Here is a 27,022-nt window from a genome sequence, read left to right on the forward strand (position 1 = left end):
TCACCTCAGTACTGTCTTTGCACTGGCCCTCTGGTTTCCACTCCTGGTTCATCCATGGTCCCCTGAGACACAACTTGTTGGTAGGTGTTCTAGATTCTTTTTTCTGGGTTTTGTTGATTGAATTTCTGTTAAGCAGTTTGTTTTATGTTATTTTTGATAGGGGACTGGGAGCCCTTAGAACAGTGCCTGTCTTCTCTGTGCCAAATTGGATGGAGGTCCTAATCTAGATATATTAAGTTGTGTGATAATAAAGAGATTAAATAATTTTTTGATGTCATAAAATGAGACATATAGAGAAACAATTTGGATTTAGCTTGACAAGTTATGAGATTGATTTCTTGCCTGGGAAGAACCATAAATTTTCTCCAAGTTTTAGTTAAACTCATCTATAAATGGAGACATAAAGTAAAGTTGTCTAAGTTATACAGGTTTTTATCTTCTCTGAAAACTTTTAATATCTCTAAATTGATTATCACAGAATTCTCAGCATACAAGAAGGGCAGGGATTTGATTAGATCAAATATAGAATCAATTATTTCTTGCTTTAGGAAATAGGAAGTTTTGTAAATAGGAGACATACCTTCAGATCTATGTTTTAGAAAGAACAGTTTTCGATCTTGATGGAAGATTTACTGGAGAAAGGAGAGACTTGGTACAGAGAAGTCAACCAAAAAAAAAGTTGTGAAACACATTTGATATATGTTGTGAAAGTAGCATAGATAAGATTTGGCAAAAGATTGGATATGGGGGTGAAAGGGAAAGTTATTATATAAAAAATGTTATCTAGATTACACAATTTGGTGAGCAAAAGATGTTTTCACTAGTAATTTGAAAGAAAGATACTGACTTCAGGTTTTGAATTACTGAGTTTAAGATGTTTACAAGACATCTAGACCATTGTTCAATAGGCAATTGGAAATTGAAGACTAGAAGTGGGGAGAGTGGTTAAGGTTATTTATAGTTTTAAGTTAGAAATATTAAACAATAAACATAATTTTGGGCTTTTAAATGCATAGCTATTAAAATATTAATTCATGAAATGTTTACTAGTCATTTACTATTTGCCAAGCACTTTGATAAACATATATAAGTAAACTATTTAGCTATTTCCCTTTTTTCATATAAAATCATATTTGTGCATTTACAGTTACTCATTGACATAATTACTTATTGTGTGATGGTTGGCAAGTCACCTAATCCTGTTTGCCTCATTTAGTCATCTGCAAAATAAGTTGGAAAAGGAAAGGGCAAACCATTACAGTATCTTTGTCAAGAAGTAGGCTATAGGTCCTCCATAATACTAAATGTGGTAATGGTGATTCAGACAAGATGGAAATGACTAAAACCTATAAATCCATCTAAGATCCAGCAATCTGTTCATTTATCATAGCTACAGGTAAAAGATGGATAAACTCTAAAGATTGTCCATCCATCTTTACATTAAAATGCAAGAGACTTTATTTATTTGTTGGTTTTTCAACTTATGTAAATGGTTAAATAAACTCTTTTTGATTCTTAAGTTATTTTACCAAGATTTTGGTATTGGAGTATTTAATGCAAGTAGCATAGTGCTATCCATAAATAAGAGCTTCTGAAAGACTTCATTTTTCACAGAAAATTTTGTCAAGTTGAACTTCATGGTGACAAGGAACTTTGGAGAAGAGAAATCTTTCTGTTTTATGCTTCCACCAATATTCATAATCAAAAATCTGATATTTACAATCCAATATGACACAAAGTCATTTATTTTATATTTCAGTGATCCCTGAATAATTTTCAGATATGAATGGGAATTTTAAAAAATCATATACTTAAATGAAAATAAACCAAATTAATAGACAATGTGGGCTTGAATTGCTATCTTTAGTCAACTTTACAATTATAATACTGAAGTGTATCATGAAATATTATTTAAAAGTCTCCTTATTCCCAAATACCGTGTGACACTTGTGGTACTGAATTTTCTTAGTTCTTCATATTACTATTTTGCTTTAAAATTTAGGCTTTTTTGTCTGATAACACAAGCAAAATAAGTTGAACTCAAAATTTTACTTTTGTTATTATACGCAAATTGTTTACTGAACATAGTCACAAACTCCAGGAAAAATCCAACATAAAATATCCCTTCTTATTAAACTCTGGTTTGAAAGTCACCACATACTGAAGAAATTCATTTTAATTTTAGGACAATTATAATTAAGGAACCTTCACCCTCTCCCTGATATATTAAGCCTAAGTCTTCCTACGCTTTGGTTCTCAGTGAGGCCAAGAAATATTTTTTAAGTTCAATTTTTCTTCCAAATGACAATTATATAGATACTTGAAAATAGTTACTATGTTCTTGATAGACTTTCTGTTCATCAACCTTAATCCTAAGATAACTATAAGAAAAAAGTACTTTAGTTAAGAACTGCTGAAGAGAAAAATAGTGAAAAATAGTACCAGCCTAGGTTTACCAAGAACCAATCATGGCATATTAACATCATTCTTTATTTGATAGTGATACTAGAAGAAGTATTCCAATAGTTGCAAAGATATCTTAAAGTTCTACACTGTATCTAAATTTGGAGCATTAATATGGAGCAAAGTAATCATAAAAGACCAACTATGGGAAAGATATCATATAGAATAGATAGGAAATGTGAATAATTTTCCACATTAATAGCACTCAATAATTCTTAATTTTTTCTTTCCCTATTTGACTAAATATTTCGGTGAAAATAACTACAAAAACAATTAAATAGATACTAATTATCAGTGAGAACATTGTTTTAATGCCAAATAAGTTTCTGGATTAACATTACCATAATGTCTTTGGAAAATTTTTATAAAAAATAGGTTTTTTCTGCACATTTTAAAAATCTTGACACAAATCTGAAGTTGATCTTTACAGGAAAATTTAAAATATAGCTCCTTCTTAGATGTATTGTTGTCACCTCCTTCATGCGGCATCCAAGTACACAATGAAAACTACAATTCCAATTATCATCATACTCAATTTAAAAGATTTATTTCCACATTTGTATAGCAGCATAACATGAAAAGAATGAAATATATTAACTATATTGGAAGGTTGACTTTTGTTTTATACAGTATGAAAACATTGTTTCAAAATTGATTGAACTCTTGTCAAAAAGTGTGTGGATTCCATCTTTTAATTGTTTTTCTTTGAGTTTAAAATGCGAAAGATGCAGACAACATTCTTTCTGACTGTCTGTCTCTCTTAGTCACTGACTCTGTATTGTGAGTCTCTCTCTGTTTCCTCTTTCTGTGTGCCTCTCTGTTTTTCTGTTGTCTTTGTCTCTGTCTCTGTCTCTCTCTGTTTCCACCTTTCTGTCTCTTTCTCTCTTGTCTTTTTGACAACACAATAAAGTGTCTGTGCTTCTCTTCATCTTCTTCTCTACTGTTATTCAGTACATCAAGCATATATCCCTATCTATGACATGTAGGATAGGGCCCACTGGCACTATGAGAAGTTTGAATTCAGAATCCATTTTCATCCTTTTTACAGAAATGTATGAATACCTTGTATATATATTTTCACAGAATAATATTGATTTAAAAATAAACCTGGTATTAATCTCAAAATTTCTGTTAAGATTGATATGGTTGAAACTATGACAATGGGTTTATATTTTAAAATGAGCTAGATATTTGTCTAATAAACCATTATTTTGCTAACCTCTATTCAGACAACCACATAGACCATGGCACATTGTTGAAAACATCCCTGAGTATTAAAAACCTTGGCTTTTAACAGATCTATTGTGTTTGTACTTCTTCAACAATGTCTAATAGAGAAAATGGACAGTCCCCTTAACAACTCAGTAGAAATGGATTCTTGGAAGAGATCACAAGGCCAGGAGGAGAGCATATCTGAATTGAACAAAGGGAGCAAAAAAGGACAAGAGGACAAAGAGTCAACCCAATTATATACATGCCTCTCTAAAAAACGATGGGATGGTGTTCCTAGTATATAGCATATCTACTGTGGCTACTCATTTTTTTGAGAGTTTTGTTGTTGAAAGCATTCATATCCTGATTCCCAACAAATACTCAAAGAAAAAACACAGTATCTTTACAGGATTTTAATATGATATTTTTGGTCAAATAAAAAGAATCTTGAAAGCAAATTATTTTATAGATTGTATTTTATCTTTTGATTTATTGAAATATATGGTAACATTCATGAAATGCCATCAATATAACTGAAATCAGATCCCTAAATAATCAAAGATTATAATAATAATGTGGGTCTATAGCATCACAGAATGTATAGAAGCTTTGTTCCCAACAGTTCTTTGAGGTACATAGAGAAAGTGACATTATTCCAATACTCCTGTGACCCTAGTGTGTGAACATTCTGACAAGTTATCCCAACTTTTAAGTACTGTGTTGATCAGGAATTAAATAGAACCATGATACTGTCATCCTCATTTAATGTATTTACTCAGTAGCCAGCTAGAATACAGATACATTTAAAGCAAATTAAAACAAACCAAAAACCTTTAAACTATTGCATATTGGAAAATAAAGTGGCCAAAATATTTCTTGAAGCATATTAGGTTTTAGCTTTCCCATGGTGTGTACCCTCACCAGTGGAGGTGGCATGGGTTCAGAGAATATTCTTGTGGATAGGGAACACATAGAGAACACTCACTTCAAAAATGTGTAGTGTCACATCTATGACCATATCAGCTTAAATTTTCAATACTAGAGGATTTCAAATATTCTCTGGTGACATTATCACACGGCACTGATTTTCCCTAATGAATATCACATCTCCACTTTCTTAAGTATCACCACTGGTATCCTGGTTAACAATAGTGTACCATAGATTCATCAGTTATTCTTTTTTAAACAATTCATTATCTCTCTCTTTTTTAAAAAAACTACAGAGTATCAGTAATCAGAAAACATCTTTACAGCCTTCATTGCTTAGTCACTCCTCTACCTGTTCATGGAGCCAAGAAAATCTAGTAGAATTTCCCAGGATGATTGTTGATTCTTTTACCTCTTTGTCTTGACATATATACATATATGTGTGTGTGTGTGTATATATATATATATATATATATATATATATATATATACACACATATATATGTGTGTGTGTGTGTGTGTGTGTGTGTATAAAGTCTTTGTTGTCAAAGAACTCTGAATTGAAAGTTAGAAAAATTCACTTTGATGGATATTAAAACTTTGACTTTGAGTATGCTTTATAAAAAATCATTTTGGGAGTTCTTTCCCTAAAACCTCATTGGGTCTATGTAGGAATGGGTTAATGTCCTCTGACTCCCAATATTATCTGTAATTGACAATCAAATGAAATGTTATACTTTTACCTTTATCATAAATACGAGCTAAAAAAATCTTAAGTTTTATATTGGTATCCCAATTTAAAATATAATTAATGAATGTCCATCATGTATCCAATGCTAGAGAATAAAAGGGAAAAAAACGCAATCAATTTCCTGGGGCATTTATGTGTTAGGCAAGGTATTACATCTTATTCACAGACAAGGTGTTGTGCTTTCAGTTTGTGGGTGAAATAGAGTTAGACTCAAAATATCCTAAAAATAATTTCAAGGGGCAGCTAAGTGGTACAGTGGATAGAGCACCAGCCCTGGAGTCAGGAGTACCTGAGTTCAAATCCAGCCTCAGACACTTAATAATTACTTAGCTGTGTGGGCTTGGGCAAGCCACTTAACCCCATTTGCCTTGCAAAAACCTAAAAAAAAAATTTCAAGGAGAAGATAGAAAATATTTGTTTCACAAATATGAGAAGACTTCATTCCCAAATGAAGCACCTTCTAAACTGAACTTTGAAGAAAGAAAATTTTCAAGAATAGAAAAATGACTGGTTAACTTTGATAAATGTTCAGAGAGAAAGAAATGGGGCAAATTGAATTCAGATAAAAGATGAGAAGTTTGAGATGAAGATGAGAAATAATTTTCAAAGATTATACAGGAGGTAATTGTTAGAGTTGGTCATAAATATAGGCAAATTGATAAACTCCAGTGTTATCTAAATTATACCAATTAGTTGTTATTTAACTCTGAATAATAAAATATCTATGTCTTTCTCAGTGAATCCTTTTCTGTTTCTCTGAAATGAATGATGGAAGATCATCAAAAACTTGCAATTAAATCTAGAGTAAATTGTTCATTATTTTTCTCCTATCATATACTTCTGTCACAATGTCGTCCACTCATTTAAAGCATGCATGTCATGCTATCAGCTACCCGATGACATGATCCTTGAGAACAAAGGATAAACAACAACAACAGCTATAAACTACCATTGGAATACTATAAAATACCCTTGGAATGTGTGTCACCTGGTGCTGGCACACATTCACAGTTTTGGTTCTTTTTTTCATCCAAGGGATTTCAAAATTGTAGGACTTCTCCCATTTCATGTTACTCCTATATTCTTCTTTCCTACCTTTTATCTGAGAAAAGCAAATTCCTTCTCTCAGTAAATAATAGATTCATAAATATAAATATTTATGCATTCTATGAGTTTGCCTTTTGATAAGGAACTTGTTATATTGGCATCTGCACACATTATTTAATATCATCCTCATAATAATCCTGAAAGTCAATTGATTTATCCTCATTTTTTTCTCAACTGAATAGTTTCCACCAATTCCATTCTTTTTTTTAAGGAGATTTTTTTCTTTATTTACCCTTTGCAACTCCTTTTCCAGTTGTTCCATTCTATTTTTGAAGGACTTTTCTATTTGCCCAAATGTAGTTTTGAGAGAATTATTTCCTTTTTGCATTTGCCCAATTGAAGATCTGAGAGTTATTCTCATTTTGTATTTGTCCAATTGTATTTCCCAAGGATTATTTTTTCTTGTTGCATGATGTTAATTTCTCTTGCAACTTGTTCATTTTCTCTTGAGTTTCTTTTCCCAGTTTTTCCAATTGATTTTTAAACTACTTCCCGATTTCTTCAAAGAAGCCTTTCTGGGCTGAAGACCAATTCAGATTCTCCTCAGCAGTGCTAGATCTCTCTGGGTTAGAATCTGTCTCTTCTAAGTATTTCTCCATGGGTCCCCCTTTCTCTGGCCTTTTTGTTATCTTGTGTTGGGGGGGGGTTGTCTCTCTGAGGTTTGCTTTTGAGGATCCTAGAGGCTTTGTTCACTTGGCTTAGTAATTCCAAGGGCCTGCCAGTAGGGGGTGCTGGTGCTTTATCATGAGTGAGGTCCTCAGCTGCAGGGTCTGAGTTGACCTTGAAAACTGGACTGTGCCCTGGGGGAGGGACTTATTCTCTTTCTATTGAGTGAGCTCTGCCACCCTGAGGGGGGTGGGGGTGGGGTTGCTTATTGTATGTTCTGGACAAAGGGCTCTGCCAAAAGAATGGAGCTCAGGTCCCTGGCCCAGCTGGTTATGCCCCAGGAGTGCTCTGAAACTGTGCTGGAACTCACCCTCCCCTAGCTCTTCTTCCCTGGACAAAGACACTGCAACTAAAGCTGGATCTCTCACCTGCTACTCACCAAAATCTCCCCTTTTGAGGCTGACCCTCTGATCTCCCCCAGCTGCTGTCCCCAGTGCTGATCCTCTGCTCTAGTCTCCCAGTTCACCCATGGTTTTCTGAGACAGACCTTCTTGGTAGGTGTTCTTCTCCTAGCTTCTCTTACTGGGTTTTGATCGAATTTTTGTTAAGAGGTTTCTCTCATGTTATTTCTGAGGGGAAAGAGAGAGCACCTATCGCAGTGCCTGTATTCTCTCCGCCATCTTGGCCAGAAGTGAACTGAATGAGAAAATGATGTTCAAAAGCATTATGGAGATTTACCCAGAAATGCACAGCTAGGAACTGAGCTAAGATGAAAACTGAGGTATTTCTAGTACCAATAGCAGTTTTTATATCTAATGTCTTGTGCTATAGCACACTATGAGGAGAAGGGAGAGATATCAGAATGAATAAAGGCACAAGACAAAATCATATATATATGTGTGTGTGTGTATAAATGTGTTTATATATAAACATATCTATACATATGTGTCCACTCTCATGTAAACGTGTATGTCATTTGTATGTGTACGTGCATGCACATATACAAACTGGAAAGAACCAGTGACAACACTAAAATATTTCAAAATACTGAAATATCATCTGGGCTAAATCATGTTCTATAATTAGCCATATACTAAGAATTATCTTAAAAATACCCCTTCTTTTATTTTTCTCCCTTTATTTTAATCCTCTAAGTATTAAAAAATAAAGTGACAAGAATAGTCTTGAAAAGCAAAAATGCAATATCCTATAGCCCCTTGGCAGAATTAAATTTCCCTTGAATTATTGACTAAGTCAATAACTATAAAATCAGTTAATATCCAGTATGGGAATGTAGTAGTAAATTGCAGAAACATATGAGGAATACTGGGTCTGAAATTAGTCAATGACAATAAGTGTACCTTTCTCTTCAGTGATTCTGTCAGGAGCAAAAGTAAATGCTGTACTCACACATTACAGCTGAAGAAAAGTGCTTGAGAAGTATTTTTGTGGACCATAATTGGTCCATGATTCAGCAGTTCAGCCACTTCACTACTCCCGGGTATGCACCAACTCATATAATTTTAAGAAGAGTCCTGTGCATGTACCATCTGTTAGGATAAATCCAAAGCATCTTTAGACATCAGTGATAAAGCTCACAATCTCTGTGCTCCATAACAGTTGAGCATCTATAGAGGCAAAAGAATTCAATTGAATTGTCTGGACATTTCAAGATATCAAAGAGGTCAGTGTAATGAATAGGAAGACTACATGAATAGGAAACAAATGGTCTAATTTTATTCTTAGCTCCACTATAAGTAAGAATTGGAATATTGGAAAAAGTAAGTCTGTTAAAGGATGTGAGGTGGAAGAGTTAATATTTTGCTATCTGTAGGAGATGAGCATTGGGGATATATATATAAAATCAGCAACAATCACTTTATTATCTTTGTATCTGTTTTATTTTCACATTCCTGCAATAGTCTTGTAAAAATAAACATAATCTACCCTTCCCCCACAAAAGTAGAGAAACCTCACAAAAAATAAGAGAAAAAGTGTACTTCAATCTATACTCAGTTACCATCAGCTGTCTCTAGGATAGATCATATTCCTTAACATAAGTCCATCACAAAAGTTGCTTCAATAATTTTTCCCTTAGTTAATATTGGTGGTTGCATTTTTCTCCATCCTATTCCTCCCCATAGCTATTTTATATTATTAACTCTCTCCTTTCATCCTACCCCTCCTCAAAAATATATTACATTTGATTAACTTCACCCATGATCTTCCTTCTCTTGTATCACATACTTCTCCTCCTCTCTCCCATCACCTTTCTCCATCCCTTTTGTCTTCTTTATATAGACACACAAACACACACACACTCTCTCTATTGATTGTGTTTTTAATTTCTCCTCTGAGCCACTTCAGATGAGAATGAAGACTCACTCATTGCCCCTCACCTTCCCCCTCTTCCACTCCAATGAAAAAGCGTTTTCTTCTCTCTTGCCCATTCCACCTCTCCTTTCCTTTCATCCCAGTACATTCCTATCTCACCCATTGACTCCATCTTTATGATAACTTATATTCAACTCTATCCTGTACTTTGTCTATTTATGCTTCTTTCTAACTACTCTAATAAATGAAGTTTATATGAGTCATCAGTATCATATTCCTATGCAGGAATATAAGTAATTCAACATCTTTAAATGCTTCATCATTTGTCTTTTCCATCCACCCTGTATATGCTTCACCTGAGTCCTACCTTTTGAACATCAAACTTTCTGTTGTGCCCTGGTCATTTCAACAATAAAATTTGAAAATTCCCTATTTCATTGAATAGCCTTCTTTCCCCCCCCCCGAAAAAGGGAAATTTTGCTGAATAATTTATGCTCAGTTGGATCCTAAACTCTTTTGCCTTTCAGAATATAATCTTCTAAGTCCAATGAATCCTTAATGTAGACTCTGTTAAATCCAGTGTAATCCTGACTGTATCTCTATGATATTTGAATTGTTTCTTTCTGACTACTTGAAATATTTTCTCTTTGACATGGAAGTTCTGGAATTTGACTAATATTCCTGGGGATGTTTATTTTGGGATCTCATTATGCGGATGCTCAGTGGATTCCTCAATTTCTAATTTACCCTCTTCTTCTAGGTATCAGAGCAAGATTCCTGGATAATTTCTTGAAAAACCCTTCAAGTTGCCCAACAATTTGTAGCTGATCTCTTCTAGACCTGTTTTGCAAATCATTTGTTTTTCCAATGAGATATTTCATGTTTTCTTTTAGTTTTTTATTCTTTTGGTTTTGTTTTATTGTTTCTTGATTTCTCAAAAAGTCATCAGCTTCCCTTAGCTCCATTCCACATTTGAAAGAATTACTTTCTTCAGAGAACTTTTTTTATCCCCTTGTCCAACTAATCAATTCTGCTTTTTAATGTAACTATTTGGAATGCTTTTTCCTTTTGACCTAAACTGGTTTTTAAGATTTTATTTTCTTTAGTTTTTTTTTTTTTTTTTTTTGGTATCCCCTTCACCAATCTGTTGGCTGGGTTTTCTTTATTTTTCTGTGTTGCTCTTATTTCTTTTCCCAATTTTTTTCTTGATTTTCAAAACCATTTTTGAGCTTTTCCATAGCATGAGATCACTTCAAATTTTACTTGGAGGCTTTGTAATAAGAAGCTTTAACTTTGCTATATTCTAAGTGTGTATTTTTATCCTCCATATTACCAAAAAAAATGTCTATGGTCAAATTGTTCACTACTCTTGTTTGTCCATTTTACCAGCCTGTGACTTGATTTTTAACTCTTTGTTAAGGTAGGACTCTGCTTCCGCAGTGGAGGACACACTGTCCCAAGCTTTTGAGTGTTTTGTAGTTGATTTCAGAAATAACTTGGGGTTCTGAAAGTTCTCTGTTCTCCAACATCTTAAGAGAGGCTCTTATTGCTCTTCTTGTCTGTTCTCTAATCTAAGGATAACCAGAAATATTTCTTTCTTCCATGGAAATATTAGAATAGTTTTCATGATTTTGCTGCTTTGCTCCCATTTCTAATTTTTCCTGTATCTACCTTATTTGATTTTCGAAATCTTTACAAGCTCTTCCATAGCCTGAGACCAGTTTCTATTTTCTTGTAGCCTTTGGTTAAAGAAGTTTTGCCTTTGCCATCTTCTGAGTCTGTGTTTTGATCCTCCATGGACCAAAGTAATTGACAATGATCAGAATTTTCTCATTCAGTTGTTTGCTTATTTCCCCAGTCTATGACCTGGATTTTAAAAATCTTTCCAAAGCTTTTGAGGGTTTTTAGGACACCCCCATGGACCTCAATTCCTTCAAGATCCATGAGATTATTTGACTACTCTCCTATCCTTTGCCCTGGTCTGTGGATTATCATAAGCACCACCTCCCCTGTCCTGGAGCTCTGAGGAGGGTCCCTGCTCTACTATCACACTATGGGCCCTAGACTGCAATAGAATCTTGAACCAGGGATAGCTGCTGCATTCTTCCCCAACCCCCTTACTTTGGGTTCAGTGCTCTGGAAGCAACTAATGGGTGTCTCCACAGGCCTGTTTCTGTTTACCAGGGTAGATTTGCATTGAAACCTGGCTGACCTGGACAGAGTTTTTCTGCTGAGCTTGCAGGTTTTCCTTGATGATCCCTGATCTGAGAGATATGGACACTGCCCCTGCTGCCAGGGACCCAAGTGTCCCCATAGCTGTTACTGGAAGGCTGGAGCTGGTTCCATCTGCAGTGGTTGATCCAGACTGCACCGTGACCCTTCCCAACACCAGTGAAATGGACTCATCCCAGAGATCTTCCAAGTTGTCTTAGACTGGAAAGTTGTTTTACTCAATATTTCTGTGAGTTCTACCACTCTAGAATTTTGTTTAGTGTCAAAATTTTAGGGATTTGTAGTGATTTAGGGGAGAACTTCTGGGAATTCCTGTCTCCACTCCTGTCATCTTGGCTTCACCCCCAATCACATTATTATCTTAAGTGAGACAGTGTGTCATAGAAGACAGATCTCTGGACTTGTAGTTATTAAAACAGAGTTTCTCATTCTACCTCAAAGATTATTTACCATTTTGGGTCTCAGTTTCAGCATCCAGACAATGGAAATGATATCACTAATACGACCCTTAAAGATTTTGGGGAATATCAAATGAAATAATCAAAAACTCTTTATAAAACTAATGCATTACATAAATGGGATTTATTTTAATTCAAATTAATACTGTTCCTTGGTCAGAGTAGATCCATTTCATGAAATTTACAGGATGACAAATTATGTTGTCAGTAGGTAGTTGGCCAAAAATGCTTAATGATCCTCAGCTGTATAAGATGAACATTTTCCTTGTGTACTTCCATTTTTTTTTCCTGTGTGTCATCCTAATTCACATCCAATTGATTGTGGAGGAGAAAGTGAGGCTGTGACAGAGCCAATTCCTGTGCTTGTCTTGTCATCATCTTCCAGATGTCATGGTCTTCTTTGAGAACTAAGGGTAAATATCATCATCATCATGATCATCATCAACAAAATATTGTCCTCATTTCTTTTTTTTTCTGATTGGTGTTTGTCCTTCATTCTTTTTTTCTTTTTCTTTTTTTATTCTCATTTTGTACAAATGTTTTTTTTTACATTAATAAGATATTCATGTTAAAGAGTAAATGAAATACCCCCTCCCCACCATGAATATAGACTTGCTTGAGTGCTAAAATAAAGGGGAGAGGAAAAAAATTAAAATTAAAAAAATAGTAATAATTGTAGGTATGGCCAGGTGGCACAATGGATGAAGCACCAGCCATGGAGCCACGAGCACCCAAGCCCACATCCAGCCCCATAGACCCAACAATCACCCAGCCATGTGACATGCAAGCCACCCAATCTCCACTGTCCTGCAAAAACCAAAATGAAGGAAAAAAAAGACCCAAAATAAAATAAAATAGTAATAATAGTAGGGGTGGCTGGGTGGCAGACAGAGCATTGGCCCTTGAGCCAGGAGCACCCGGGTCCAAATCCGGCCTCAGACACCCAAAGATCACCCTGCTATGTGGTCCCAGGCAGGCCACCCAGCCCCATTTGCCCTGCACCCTCCCCCAAATAATAATAATAAAAAATGTGCTTCAGTCTTTGTTCCAACACCAACAAAGTTGTCATGGGTGGATGACATTCTTTATGGCAAGTCCATGGCAAAAGTTATTTCCATATTTTTCCAATGTTGCCATTGCTGATCGCAACTCACTCCTTTCGTATTTCTCCACTACCATGTGCTATGTTTTGTCTCTCCTTTCACTCTGACTCTGCTGTAGGATAGCTGAGTGGCACAGTAGACAGATCCCTGGTCCTGGGGCCAAGAGGCCCTGAGCCCCCATACCACCCCTTAGGCCCAGAATCTACCTGGCCCTATGGTCCTGGACAGGCCTTCCAATCCCAGTGTCTTGTAAGAAGTAAAAAAGAAAATGTGTTGTATCTGACCACTCTCCCCACATGGTCCATCCCCTCCTCCATCACTCACATCCCCCCTTCCCCCTGTTCCCCCTCCTTCTTACTCCAGATGTCTATACCCCATTGGGTATATATATAGCCACCACTGATGAGAGCTGAGATTCCCTCATTCTCCCTTACCTTCCCCCCCTCCATATCATTGCAATAGCTCATTGCAATAAAGAAAAAACTTAATATATGAGATATCTTGGCCTATTCCCCCTCTCCTTTTTCTTTCTCCCATCACAGTTCCCTTTTTTTCTATTGACTCCATTTTTATACCATATTTTATCTTCGAATTCAGCTTTCTCCTGTGCTTCAACTATAAAAGCTCCCTTTACCTGCTCTATTAACTGAGAAGGTTCATATGAGTATTATCAATGTCATTTTTCTATGCAGGAATACATGCAGTTCATCATCATTAAGTCCCTCATATTTTCCCCTTCTCCTCCAATCTCCATGCTTCACCTGAGTCCTGTATCTGAAGATCAAACCTTCTGTTCAGCTCTGGCCATTCCAAAAGGAACATTTGAAATTCCCCTGGTTCATTGAAAGTCCATCTTTTTCACTGGAAGAGGACATTCGGCCTTCCTGGGTAGTTCATTCTTGGCTGTATTCTAAGCTCTTTTGCCTTCCAGTATATTATATTCCAAGCTCTACGAGCTTTCAATGTAGTTGCTGCTAAGTCTTGTGTGATCCTGACTGCAGCTCCACGATATTTGAACTGTGTCCTTCTGGCTGCTTGTAATATTTTCTCTTTGACTTGGGAGTTCTGGAACTTGGCTATAATATTCCTAGGGGTTGGTTTTTGGGGATTTCTTTCTCGGGGGGATCAGTGGATTCTCTCCATTTCTATTTTGCCCTCTGCTTCTAGAATATCAGGGCAATTTTCCCATAGTAATTCTTTGAAAATGATGTCAAGGATCTTTTCCTGATCATGACTTTCAGGTATTCCAATAATTTTCAAATTATCTTTTCTAAGTCTGTTTTCCATATCAGTTGTTTTTTCAATGTGATATTTCACATTTTCTTCTAATTTTTCATTTATTTTTGGTTTTTGAAGTATTGATTCCTGATTTCTGGTAAATTCATCAATCTCCCTGAATTCTATTCTTTGTCTGAAGGATTTGTTCTCCTCAGAGAGTTTTCTTATCTCTTTTTCCATCTGGCCAATTTTGCTTTTTAAAGCATTCTTCTCCTGAATAAATTTTTGAACTGTTTTATCCATTTGACCTAAGCTGGTTTTTAGCATGCTATTTTCTTCAGCATTTTTTTTTATTTCCTTGACTAAGCTGCTGACTTCATTTTCATGTCTTTCCTGCATCTCTCTCCTTTCTTTTCCCAGTTTTTCTTCTAGCTCCCTCATTTGATTTTCAAAGTCTTTTTTGAGCTCTGTCATAGCCTGAGCCCAATTTCTGTTTTTCTTGGAGTCTTTAGATGCAGGAGCTTGTGCTTCCTCATCTTCCGACTGAGTATTTTGATCCTTCTTGGGCTCATTTGCAAAATATTTCTCAATGGTGTTCCTCTTATTTCTCTGCTTGCTCATTTTCCCAACCTGGGATTGATTTTGGGGTGCTTTCTGAGTTTTTTGTTCACTCCCACAAGGGTCTCAGTGTGTGAAGCTCTGTCCTCCCTCTTGGTCTGTGAACGATGATTAGTGCCCCCCTCTGCTATGGGGCTGAGGTGGGGGGGGTAGCTGCTGTTCTATGGGGGGGCCTAGACTGTGATGAGGATCTGAAGGTGGTCAGAGCCCCAGAGTGCTGTTCCAGAGGCAGAGGACAGAGATCTGCAGTCTCTCTTCACTCCCCTCCCTCAGCTCAATGTGATCATGCCCTGAAGGCTCCAGCTTCTGGACTCCCCCTGCTTCTGTTTCTGGATCTGGGCTGCTGAAAGACCATGCTGCTTGCTGTGTGCCCTGAGGGCTGGGTTCCAAGTGCTCGCTGAGGCAGAGGTCCCCCGCTGTTCCCCCACTTTGTGCCCGGTCCTCCCCAGGGTGTAGCTTAGGAGACTCCCCCGCTGCTGTGAGCTGGGGCTCCCAGCACCCTGTGGCTGCCTCCGGGAGGCTGAAGTTCTTTTGCTCTGGTGGGCCACCCCCTCTGGCAGCCGCCCCTCTGACCCCAGGGAGAAGAGCCTTTCTGCTCTTTACCAGGTTACTTTGAATATAACTGCCTCTTTGGGTCCCTTTGTGGGTTCTGTCTCTTGAAAGTTTAGTTAGAGTCCTTAGTTTAGAAGTTTTATCAGAGAGTGCCTAAGATGCCCTCCTTTCTTGTCCCCATCTTGGCTCCGCCCCCAAATATTGTCCTCATTTCAAATGGGACAGTTGAGGGGAAGGTACTAGAACAGAAGGTATCATTAGGAAGTGATGATGATGAGAAGAATCTTACAAAACATCAATCAGTCAATCAACCATTGGAAAGTGTAATTCTATCAGGACAGACAAAATGAATATACTTTAACAGAGAGTGTGAGTATAAGACAGTTATAAAATAAGTCATTAAGGATTATCCCCAGAAAAGTAGGCATTAGAGCATAACAATATCACATGATGTGGGACAAAGTACCTCTTGCAGTAAAAGGAATGAAGGGATGGCATGAGCACCAAGGAAATCTTACTCTCAATATATTTGACTCAAAATGGAAATAATATACATTTTGAATTGGGTTTCAAAATTCATCTTAACCTATAAGGAAGTGGAATAAAGAGGAAAGAATGGAGAAGGTGAAGCTGATAAAAGAGAAGGGGAAAGTAAAAGTAAAGATTCATTTAAACTAAAAGTAAAAAAAAGTACAGAACAAAAGAATGGGAGAAGAAAAGAAAAGAGGACTCTTCAAAGGAAGTGTAGATTGAGAGAGGGAGCAGTTAGGAGCAAAACATGGGTGAGGAGAGATAAGGGGAAAGTTGATAGAAAAATACAAAATGGAGGAAGATAGGATGGAGGGAAATAAAGAATTATTTATCTTGTGTCTGTGAATAAGATGAACTCTCTCATAAAGAGGAAGTGAATAAAGAATAGATTAAAACAAAAATCCTAAAATGTTATTTACAAGAAACACATTTGAAACAAAGAAGGCACCTAAGGTAAAGGAAAAACCTAGAGCAGGATAGATTATAGTTCAGCTGAAGTTAAAAAACAATAAACAAACATTAGTAATCTTGATCTCAGAAAAAGCAAAAACAAAAATAAATCTAATCAAAAAGCATAAGGAAGGAGAAAGACATTGTTAGACTAAAGTTAACTAATAGTTGCATTTGTGAAATTTCATAAAGTATTCTTTATATTACCCATCAATTAAGGAATGGATGAAAAAGTACTATTGTTCTGCAAGAAATAATGAGTGGACAACAACATGTGAGATGATCTACCTTGATAGATTCTAATAGATTTGCTATGAGCAATCCCCTCCAGAGGAAGAAAAACAAAACAAAATAAAAAACCTTTCATGATCTGATGAACAATGCATTCACTTCAAAAATATCTCTTATGGATTTCTTTTCCTTAATCTTAATTTCTTATACTGAAAATAACTAATTTGTATACATGCTTAACACAAATATGTATGTACTATATTAACTTGACTTCACCAATGAGGAGAGGGGAGTGGGAAGGAAGGGTGGAAGGAAATTTTGTAATTTAAAAATATACATTTGCATATGGATGAATGTTGAAAGTTTTCATAACAAGTATTTGGGAAAATAAAATATCAGTTTATAAAAAGAGTGGATCTCTGGCCAAGATGGCAGAGAGAAGCCAGGAATGGTGTTAAGTTCCCTAGGTTTCCCACAGAAACAGCATGAACCAAGCCATTTAACAGATTTTTAGAGCAACAGAACCCATAAAAGAATAGAATGGAACATCTTCTAGAAAAATCTGTCACAGGGGAGCAGAGATGTGTCCAGGAAAAAGAACAAGGACCCAGCACACCAGGGTCAACATGAGTAGGGGGCTAACCTGAGGGCAACAACTGTGGAAGACAAAGCTTTTGCTATTTAAGATGCACATGTGGGCAGCCTAGAAGAGCTCAAGCACAGTGATTCCCAGAATCCTCATTCAACCAGCACAGGTTGAATGAGGATCTGGCATTGCCTGGTGGGAGAACCTGGCATTCCCCAGAACAAAGAGCCAAGAAATAGCCCCATGTGTCTAAAACAGTTTTTTTGCTAGTTTGTGTTTCATTCAGTATTTCTAGGATATATAATGTAGCAGATTTTTTTTCCCATCCAGATAGCACTAGTGTTTTCAGTATGTAACAGAACACTGCATGGTGCTGGAGAATAACCAACATGGACCCGTGTCTCTTATTTACTGCTTGCTCTGATCATGGAAATTTGTTAGAGAGAGAGAAACAGTTGGTATATGATTAAAAAAAAATTGAAATAATTCTTGATGAGAACACAAATTGATCAAGATGAAACATCCTTAGCTCTGTTTGACTTCAGGTAAGTGCCACAGTTGGCAACCCATCCATGCATTATGATTCTACTTCATAGATAGACTCAGGAATACCATATGGGAAACATTCCTTTTCAAAGGAGCACAATGGGGAAACTGAATCAGAAAAATCTATCTTGGAATGAGAACAAAGATTATTCTTTTGGTCTTTTCCTCAGATTTATACTTCTACATCTGACAGTGTAAGATCATTTTCCCTATGAGCAGTTTGTGGTATTAGGGTATGGCAATTATGAATGTTAAGTCAGATTACTGACTTAATGATCCATCAGACAACAGTATATAAAATACCTTAAATATACCTTTAAAAAATCCATCATAATCTCAAAGACTTTTTCCCTACATAGAAAAGTTCACCAATCATAGCTTTGGACTATATACAGCTATTTTTTTCTCTAATAGAGTAGTAATATGTAATAAAAGATTGTCTGTTAAAAATTTTCACTTATAATTTATCATTTATTCCAGTTTGAATTCATCCTGATGTAAAGACTAAATCATTAGAAATCATTTCTATATTAGACAGAAATTTCTATAACTATAGCAATGCTCAATATTTAGAAATTCTATGACTCAGAGTGGACTCATTTAGTAGAACTGGTGACCTTTCTCATACTAAACAAACAGGGACCCCAGAGAAATACACTGCATTTGTTCTACCATCTACCCTGTGGTAAGCTATACTCTTTGACCTTTAGGTTTTAAAATTATATTAATAATTTCAAATAATTTATGTTTTCTTAAGTGATAAATAGCTATAGATGCAACTTCCTTAACTTTAAGCAAAAGTAGAAAATAATCCAGCTAGTAAATGACCATTGCAAAACAAGGGCTGATAAAATAACAAGACTGAATTTAAAACAATTTTTTCACTGATTTTTTCTCTAAGTTTCTTTCAGCCTATAATAAATAATATATAAGTTATAAAAGCAAAATTTGTACAAAAGTTTACCAATTTTTACATTATATCCAAGAAAATTACTATTACTGAAACTTGAAATCAAACACATTACTGAAAAGGTGATACATTGAACAATTACATGCATACACAAATTTCCTTACTGGCATCTTGTCAACATTAGCATCATGATCTACCATGCATATTTTAAAATCATGTAAAATTGTAATATATGAAGCACTGATTTAGGACATAGTAATGACAATTAACATTTATATACTGTATTCTCTATGACTGGTACTTTACAATCATACAGAGGTGAGGTAACTTGCTTCATGTTGCCCAATTTACACATTTCAAAATCATACATTTCCCCAAATTGTCTTAATGTCAAATTAATTCTCTCTCTACTTGCTTTAACCATCTTCCATAAATTTTAGATCATGCAACTATGGTTTTAAAATCCAATTTTCTTTATATACTTTACATTTTTACCTCATAACCATATTATAATTTTCTTAATTGTGTTTCAAACCTATTATTCACATTGCAAATCTTCCTTTTCTCTTTTTTGCCCAACTATATTTCTGACTGTATTCATTCCACTGGACATATTTCCCTTTATGATTTTAGCACATCTTAGCAAATCTAATGCTTACTTCAAATCTTAATTTCCCAGTTTCATAATATAGCTATGCAGTGACCATGTTTTTAAATGCTTTATTTATTTTTTGTAGACAACTACAATCCTTTCCACTTAAGTTGTCATTCTTTATTATTGCTCAAAAATAAACACATTAAAAATCTATAGCAGTTGCTTTTAACCCATTACAAAAAATCTTTAACAGCTTACAAATTCAAAACTTACAAAAATAACAAGGTATGTTTAAGCTACTTTCTTAACTGTATGAAAAATAGCAAAACAGAAGACTGCTTGCTCTGGGGGAGTGCCACCTCCCAGATTCTCTTGCCCTTATGCCCTGACTTATTGCTTATAGCCTGCTGCTCCTGCAGGATCACCTTTGGAAGATATCACTTTGGAAAAGTGAGATCCTCAATCCTTTTGTTCTTCTCTTCTATGTATTCCCCGCTTGCTTGTCTTCCTGTGAGAAGTCAGCCTGCTCCGGGAAGCATGATTTCCCAAACTCTCCCATATTATTCTTACTGCTACTGAAACTCTTTATCTTGCTTCTCCAAAGAAGTTAACCTATGAACTTTTTGTAGGCATCTGTGAACTTTTTGTAATACCTTGTGAACAATTTGCAATAACCTGTGAATTGAATTTTAAGGTTTTTCTCACTAAAAATCAATTTTAAACAAAAAAAAGTTAATTGGAGTCTTCTTAAAATTACAACAAGATTTCCAATTTTCACAATATATATTCCAATTTAAAAATTACATTTACATTTATCAATAATTATATGATCATAAAATACCAATTCAATTACCTTTTAACTTTTCTAGTTTCTCATGAGGCAGAAACGGCCTTCAGAGTTCCTTTCTTTGGCATGATTCCCAGTATGGAATGAGTTAAGACTACATAGAAGATGAACTGCCTTGTGATAGTAACCTTTCTTTCAAGAAACAGTTGCAAGAAGGATGGGAGAGATGAGAAATCCTCAGCACCAATTTAGAGTAAGAAATAGGAGGATAGATTCTCCCTTTTCAAAAAGCAGCTTCCAGGTAATCTTAACCAATTGGCCCCTCACCAATTCTTTTATGGTAAGGATGAGTCTTCCATACTCTAGCTGTGAAATAGCAGAGAGGACAGCAAGAAGGAAAGTGTTCTCCATTAGGGGAGGGAAAGAGGAGGGGGCACTGGAATGGCCATCTAAGACAGAAAGAAATATATCACAGATACACACATACAAAGACATTTTAACAGTGTAGAAAAAAAATCTTATGTCAACCTTGGTTTTAGATTTTGCCAATCAAATATATGAAGTTTTGATAATTGAGGTGTCTTAAAACAGTTCCTTTCTCATGATTCTTAAGTTGGTCTTGAGACTAAGCAAAAAGAATTTTATCTGATGGGAAAAACCAATTTAGAGACCAAGTTGTCTACAATAATGGGCCTAATGATCTGGGGCAGGGGGCATAAATCCAATTTCTTAACTTTTTCCCACCTAAAGTTTGTGGCAGATTGTCTGAGAAAGTAGATGCCAAGAACTGAAGCAAACTTAGGAGAAGAAAAGTCAAAATTAGTATGCCTTTTCAAATTCCTGTGAATAGATTCTTAAAAAAAAAAGATTTTTCCTTAGGACCCTGGGTGAACTCTTTAAGTATTCCCTAATTCACTTGCTTTTTTTAGGTTTTTTTTTGCAAGGCAAGGGGGTTAAGTGGTTTGCCCAAGGTCACACAGCTAGGTAATTGTTAAGTGTCTGAGGCTGGATTTGAACTCAGGTCCTCCTGACTCTGGGGCCAGTGCTCTATCCACAGTGCCACCTAGCTGCCCCTCACTTGCTTTTCTTTTTTTTCTTTTTTTCTTTTTTCTTTTTTAATTTTTTATTAAAGATATTATTTGAGTTTTACAATTTTCCCCCAATCTTACTCCCCCCCCCCCCACGGAAAGCAATCTGTCAGTCTTTACTTTGTTTTCATGTTGTACCTTGATCTGAATTGGTTGTGATGAAAGAGAAATCATATCCTTAGAGAAGAGACAAGAAGTCTAAGAGGTAACAAGATCAGACAATAATATATCTGTGTTTTTCTAAACTGAAGGGAATAGTACTTGAACTTTGTTCAACCTCCATGGCTCTTTCTCTGGATACAGATGGTACTCTCCTTTGCAGACAGCCCAAAATTGTTCCCAATTGTTGCACCGATGGAATGAGCAAGTCCTTCAAGATTGAACATCACTCCCATGTTGCTGTTAGGGTGTACAGTCTTTTTCTGGTTCTGCTCATCTCACTCAGCATTAGTTCATGCAAATCCCTCTGGGCTTCCCTGAAATCCCATCCCTCCTGGTTTCTAATAGAACAATAGTGTTCCATGACATACATATACCACAGTTTGCTAAGCTATTCCCCAATTGAAGGACATTTACTTGATTTCCAATCCTTTGCCACCACAAACAGGGCTACTATAAATATTTTTGTACAAGTAATGTTTTTACCCCTTTTCATCATCTCTTCAGGATATAGACTCAGTAGTGGTATTGCTGGGTCAAAGGGTATGCACATTTTTGTTGCCCTTTGGGCGTAGTTCCAAATAGCTCTCCAGAGGGGTTGGATGAGTTCACAGCTATACCAACAGTGTAATAGTGTCCCAGATTTCCCACAACCCTTCCAACACTTGCTTTTCAATATCCCTTTTCATCATGACTTCTAACAAGCAAGTTATCATATAGTCCTTTTATTTCCCATGATTATCATTCTGATAGTCCCTTTGGGGATTGGCTTGGGGGTACAAGAATTTCCCTGGAGAATATCTGTTTTCTAACTCAACCAAAATATCTTCAAACTTCTGGATTAGAATCCCAATTAGAGCAAGTGGAGGAGGCAATGCTTGTATGTACCCAAGAGAGCTCAAATTTTAAGGTCTGGAACAAGCTAAAGTATTGGGTGGGGTGAGCCAGAGGATGATAAAACCTGGTAAAGATTTGCAACTCCCTGCTTGTGGGGGGGCATTTTTGCAGATTGAGCTACGAATTTTCTAATAAGTGTTTCTCTGCTCAGGTGCTAGAGGTTCGGGAGCTTTCTGTCAAGAGGGATGGTAGCTGGGGTGGAGGGTGGGGCAGCACCTTTATCAGGACATTTTAGTTACAGGCACTTTGGAATTTTGCTAAAAATTGAAATTTAAGTCCCAAGATGGTAAAATGTTATAAGCCCTGTAAGCCTTAAAAATATGACTGTAGTTTTAGGTGATGGTGAGGACCTCAGATTGTTTTACCATTGTGGTTAACTACCTACAACTGTAAAATAAGATCAAACTTTCCAAAACTCTTTCCTTTCTGGTGTCCAAGAGCAGGAGTGAAGGTTGGTTCTCCCCTAACAAGGATCTCCAGTACTCTGGGTAGTACAACAACCACAGTCTTATTCCAAAATAAGGTCTCTGAAAACACAGTCCCCAAAATAATATCTCTTCTAGCTAGGAAGGGGTGGACCTAAATATAGAAGGGTAACTCTATTGCATCTTCAGAAGAGGGAAAATTCAGCCAGAACATGAAACCTGATAGAGGATATCTTACAAAAGATAGCTAACAGAACACTGGCTTGCCTGAGAGACACAGTTTATACTTCCCCCCAAAATGGACCACAAAATGATGCAGTTTGGTGCTCAGGTAGTGATATAGGACTCTAACTGTTAAAGAATTTCATTGATTCATTCTTGGAGTTATAATGGACAGACAAATTTTAATACACAGATACTAATCCAAGAGGGAAAACAAATAGTAGGGGGAAAGCCAGGGTTTACATAGGGGTAGAGGGAATGGCCTACATATTGGGAAAGTGGTGGGTTCAGTAGAGGTGTAATGTAAAACTTTAAATCCAGATGTTCAGGGAAAGCAAATTCATTTTTTGGGAAAAAAGACCTAATGGTTTCTTATAAGAATATATTTTCTTGGACTGTATGCTTTGCCACATCATCCTTGTAGGAGCTTTACTAAGCAGCTATTGTATCTACAAGAAACTCATATAGCTTTTATCAGTTCAAGCTCTGGCACAGGGACCATACAACTTAGCATACTATTTCCTAGGAATGGTGTAACATAGTTTGTGTTATAGCATATTTATGATAAGGCATAACTAAAAGTATAAGATTTAAAAGTTTACTATAAAATGGTACAGAACTTAGCTATTTGCTTTCTGCCTAGTAAATTCATGGCACCAATAATAATAAAATATATAATTACATCTATATTCTATACACATATTTCATGTATATATACTTACAGATATTAATATTTATTATATGTTAAGCGTTGGGTAACAAATAAGACTAAAGAAAGATAGTTACTGTTCTCAAGGAACTTATAATTTAATGGGTAAAGACAACATACAAACGGTAGTTTCAAAGAGTAGAGGTGAAGCTACTTGAAGGTGGATAATCAATCAGAGAAATTTCTCAGCAGCAGAGCGATTAGAAATGTCTTATCTACCCTCGGTCTCTCTCCTCTGAACCCCGTGGAGCCAGCCCTGGCCAGAAATTCAGCATGTCGATTTTGAAGATCATTGCAAGAGAGATCTTTGACTCTCATGGAAACCCCACCGTTGAAGTTGATCTCTATACTTCAAAAGGTCTCTTCAGAGCTGCTGTGCCCAGTGGGGCTTCTACTGGCATCCATGAAGCCCTGGAGCTCCGAGACAATGATAAGACCCGCTATATGGGGAAAGGTGTCTCAAAAGCTGTTGAGCACATCAATAAAACTATTGCCCCGACCCTGATTAGCAAGAAACTGAATGTTGTGGAGCAGGAGAAGATTGACAAATTGATGATAGAGATGGATGGTTCTGAGAATAAATCTAAATTTGGAGCAAATGCTATATTGGGAGTGTCCCTGGCTGTTTGTAAGGCTGGGGCTGCAGAGAAAGGTGTCTCCTTGTTCTGCCATATCGCTGATCTTGCAGGCAATGAAGAAGTCATCCTGCCAGTTGCAGCCTTCAATGTGATCAATGGTAGCTCCCATGCTGGTAACAAGCTAGCAATGCAAGAGTTCATTTTCCTCCTTGTTGGAGCATCAAACTTCAAGGAGGCCATGCACATTGGAGCTGAGGTCTACCACAACCTGAAGAATGTGATTAAGAAGAAATATGGACAGGATGCCACCTATGTAGGAGATGAAGGTGGCTTTGCTCCTAACATCCTGGAGAATAAAGAAGCTCTCAAGCTGCTGAAGGAAGCGATTGGCAAGGCTGGCTATATTGACAAGGTTGTAATTAGCATGGATGTTGCTGCCTCTGAATTCTTCTGGTCTGGGAAATATGACTTGGACTTCAAGTCTCTTGATGATCCCAGCAGATACATCTCACCTGCTGAGCTTGGGGACCTTTACAAGAGCTTCATCCGGGACTATCCAGTGGTGTCTTTTGAAGATCCCTTTGACCAGGATGATTGGGAAGCTTGGAAGAATTTTACTGAAACTGCAGGCATCCAGGTTGTAGGGGATGATCTCACAGTGACCAATGCCAAGCGCATTGAAAAGGCTGTGAATGAGAAAGCTTGCGATTGCCTCCTGCTCAAAGTGAACCAGATTGGCTCCGTGACCGAATCTCTCCAGGCATGCAAGCTGGCCCAGTCCAATGGGTGGGGAGTAATAGTCTCCCATTGCTCTGGAGAGACTGAAGATACCTTCATTGCAGACCTGGTGGTGGGTCTCTGCACTGGGCAGATCAAGACTGGGGCCCCCTGCTGATCTGAGCGTTTGGCTAAGTATAACCAAATTCTCAGAATTGAGGAAGAACTGGGCAGCAAGGCTAAATTTGCTGGAAGGAACTTCAGAAACCCTCTGGCCAAGTAAGCTCCATGACCATGAAGCCTCAGAGCTAGTAGGCTACAGTCATCTCAGTAGAAGTCCTCCAAAGAATGGGCAGCACCAAGTAGTAGACCAGTTTTGTTTTGGGGATGGGGGCTCTGCTCCATAACTCCACCCCGCTCTCTTCCACCTTTCTGTGTTCTCACTGCTTCTTCTGGTACCTGATTATTTGGTCCTTTTTTTGGAAGACCTCATCTTGTGACGGGGTAGAATGATCTGTTCTCACCCCCACCCCCAGTGTTGATGTGCAGAGCCATATACTTGTGATGCAGCCCCCCAACAAGCCCATGGGCCAGATCCTTTAGTGGCTTCTATGTGCAGAATAAAAGTATTCAGTAATCCACTGGGAAAAAAAAGAAATGTCTTATCTGAACTGAACTGTCTGATTAATAGTGATACAGATGTCATGTTCCCACCCTTGAATCAGAGGAAGAACTTAGTGATAAGACAGAGGATTAAGATTAAGGAAATTTTAAATTATGAATAAATTTTAACAATAATGAACTTCCTTGGGCAAAGTGGAAAAGTTCAACTGAGAAAGCTTGAATAGTATAATTAAGTAAGAAATAAGTTTTATTATTATAATTCAGAACCTAGCCAGTCTCCACCAAAACCACCATAAATATATTCCCAGGTTCACAAGACAGTTGCGACAGTGAGGGTAAGTTTATTACTCAATTAAGATATATATGTGCACAGAGACTAATACTATAGATGGTTATTTTAGGCCTATGTACTCTTTTTCAAAGTAGATTATAATTACTTCTTTGACTATAAAAGGACCATGTGGCTATTTCACCATTTATGCAGTTTTTGAATGGAGTACTAGCCTAGAATTATTTCTATATGCCAATATTATATTAATAATAAATTTATGTTTAACCCCCCAAAATCCTAGTCTTTCCTGTTACAATCTCTTTAAAAGGGAAGACTTGCTTAATGTTTGTATCCATAAATTTATCCCCTTCTCACTAAATCTCAGTTCTATGAAAGACACTAAAAATATTGTATAATGAATAAATTCATTTATCTAGAAAGAAAGCAACAAAAATTCTAGAATATATGTACATGTATGGGAAGATTTATTTGCATGTATTTGTTAATAAATAAAAAACAAAATGAGTACTAGAGAGAAGAGTTAAATTAGTTCTCCCCCAACCAAGAGAGATTTCACTCTTATCTAAGAAAGTCTTTAAGGAGGAGGCAAGCTGAGAATAAGGAAAATGTTGAGGAAATAATTGAATTTTCCTAGCTGTCCATCACTTCCAATTTCTCTCTGTCTCTTTTTCTGTGTCTGTCTGTCTGTCTGTCTCTCTCTTTCTCTCTCTCTTCTCTCTGTGAGTGTGTGTGTATGTGTGTTTGTCTTTGTTCTTCTCTGTATGTCTTTCTCTCTGTCTGTGTCTATTTGTCCTTGGCCCTGTCTATCTTTCTGTTTCTATTGCTTTCTATCTTCATCTCTGTCTCTATCTCTCTGTCTTTGACTCTTGCCTTTGGTGCTCTCTTTCTATCTCTCTGTCTCTTTGTCTCTGTCTGTCTGTCTGTCTCTGTCTCTCTATTTGTGTTTGTCCCTGTCTGTCTTTCTATCTCTTTTTATCTCTATCTCTTTTTCTGTCTTTGACTCTTTCTCTTTCTCTTTCTCTTTCTCTTTCTCTTTCTCTTTCTCTTTCTCTTTCTCTTTCTCTCCCCTCCCCTCCCCTCCCCTCCCTTCCTCT

General features: G+C 36.6%; 1 pseudogene; it reads left to right on the forward strand.

The window, feature by feature from the left end:
* The first annotated feature begins 23,948 nt into the window (after positions 1 to 23,948).
* Positions 23,949 to 25,358, forward strand: LOC141513598 (alpha-enolase pseudogene; annotated as a pseudogene).
* The last annotated feature ends 1,664 nt before the right edge of the window (positions 25,359 to 27,022 follow it).

Source organism: Macrotis lagotis, chromosome 1 (genome assembly GCF_037893015.1).
Source record: "Macrotis lagotis isolate mMagLag1 chromosome 1, bilby.v1.9.chrom.fasta, whole genome shotgun sequence".
Taxonomy (NCBI): domain Eukaryota; kingdom Metazoa; phylum Chordata; class Mammalia; order Peramelemorphia; family Peramelidae; genus Macrotis; species Macrotis lagotis.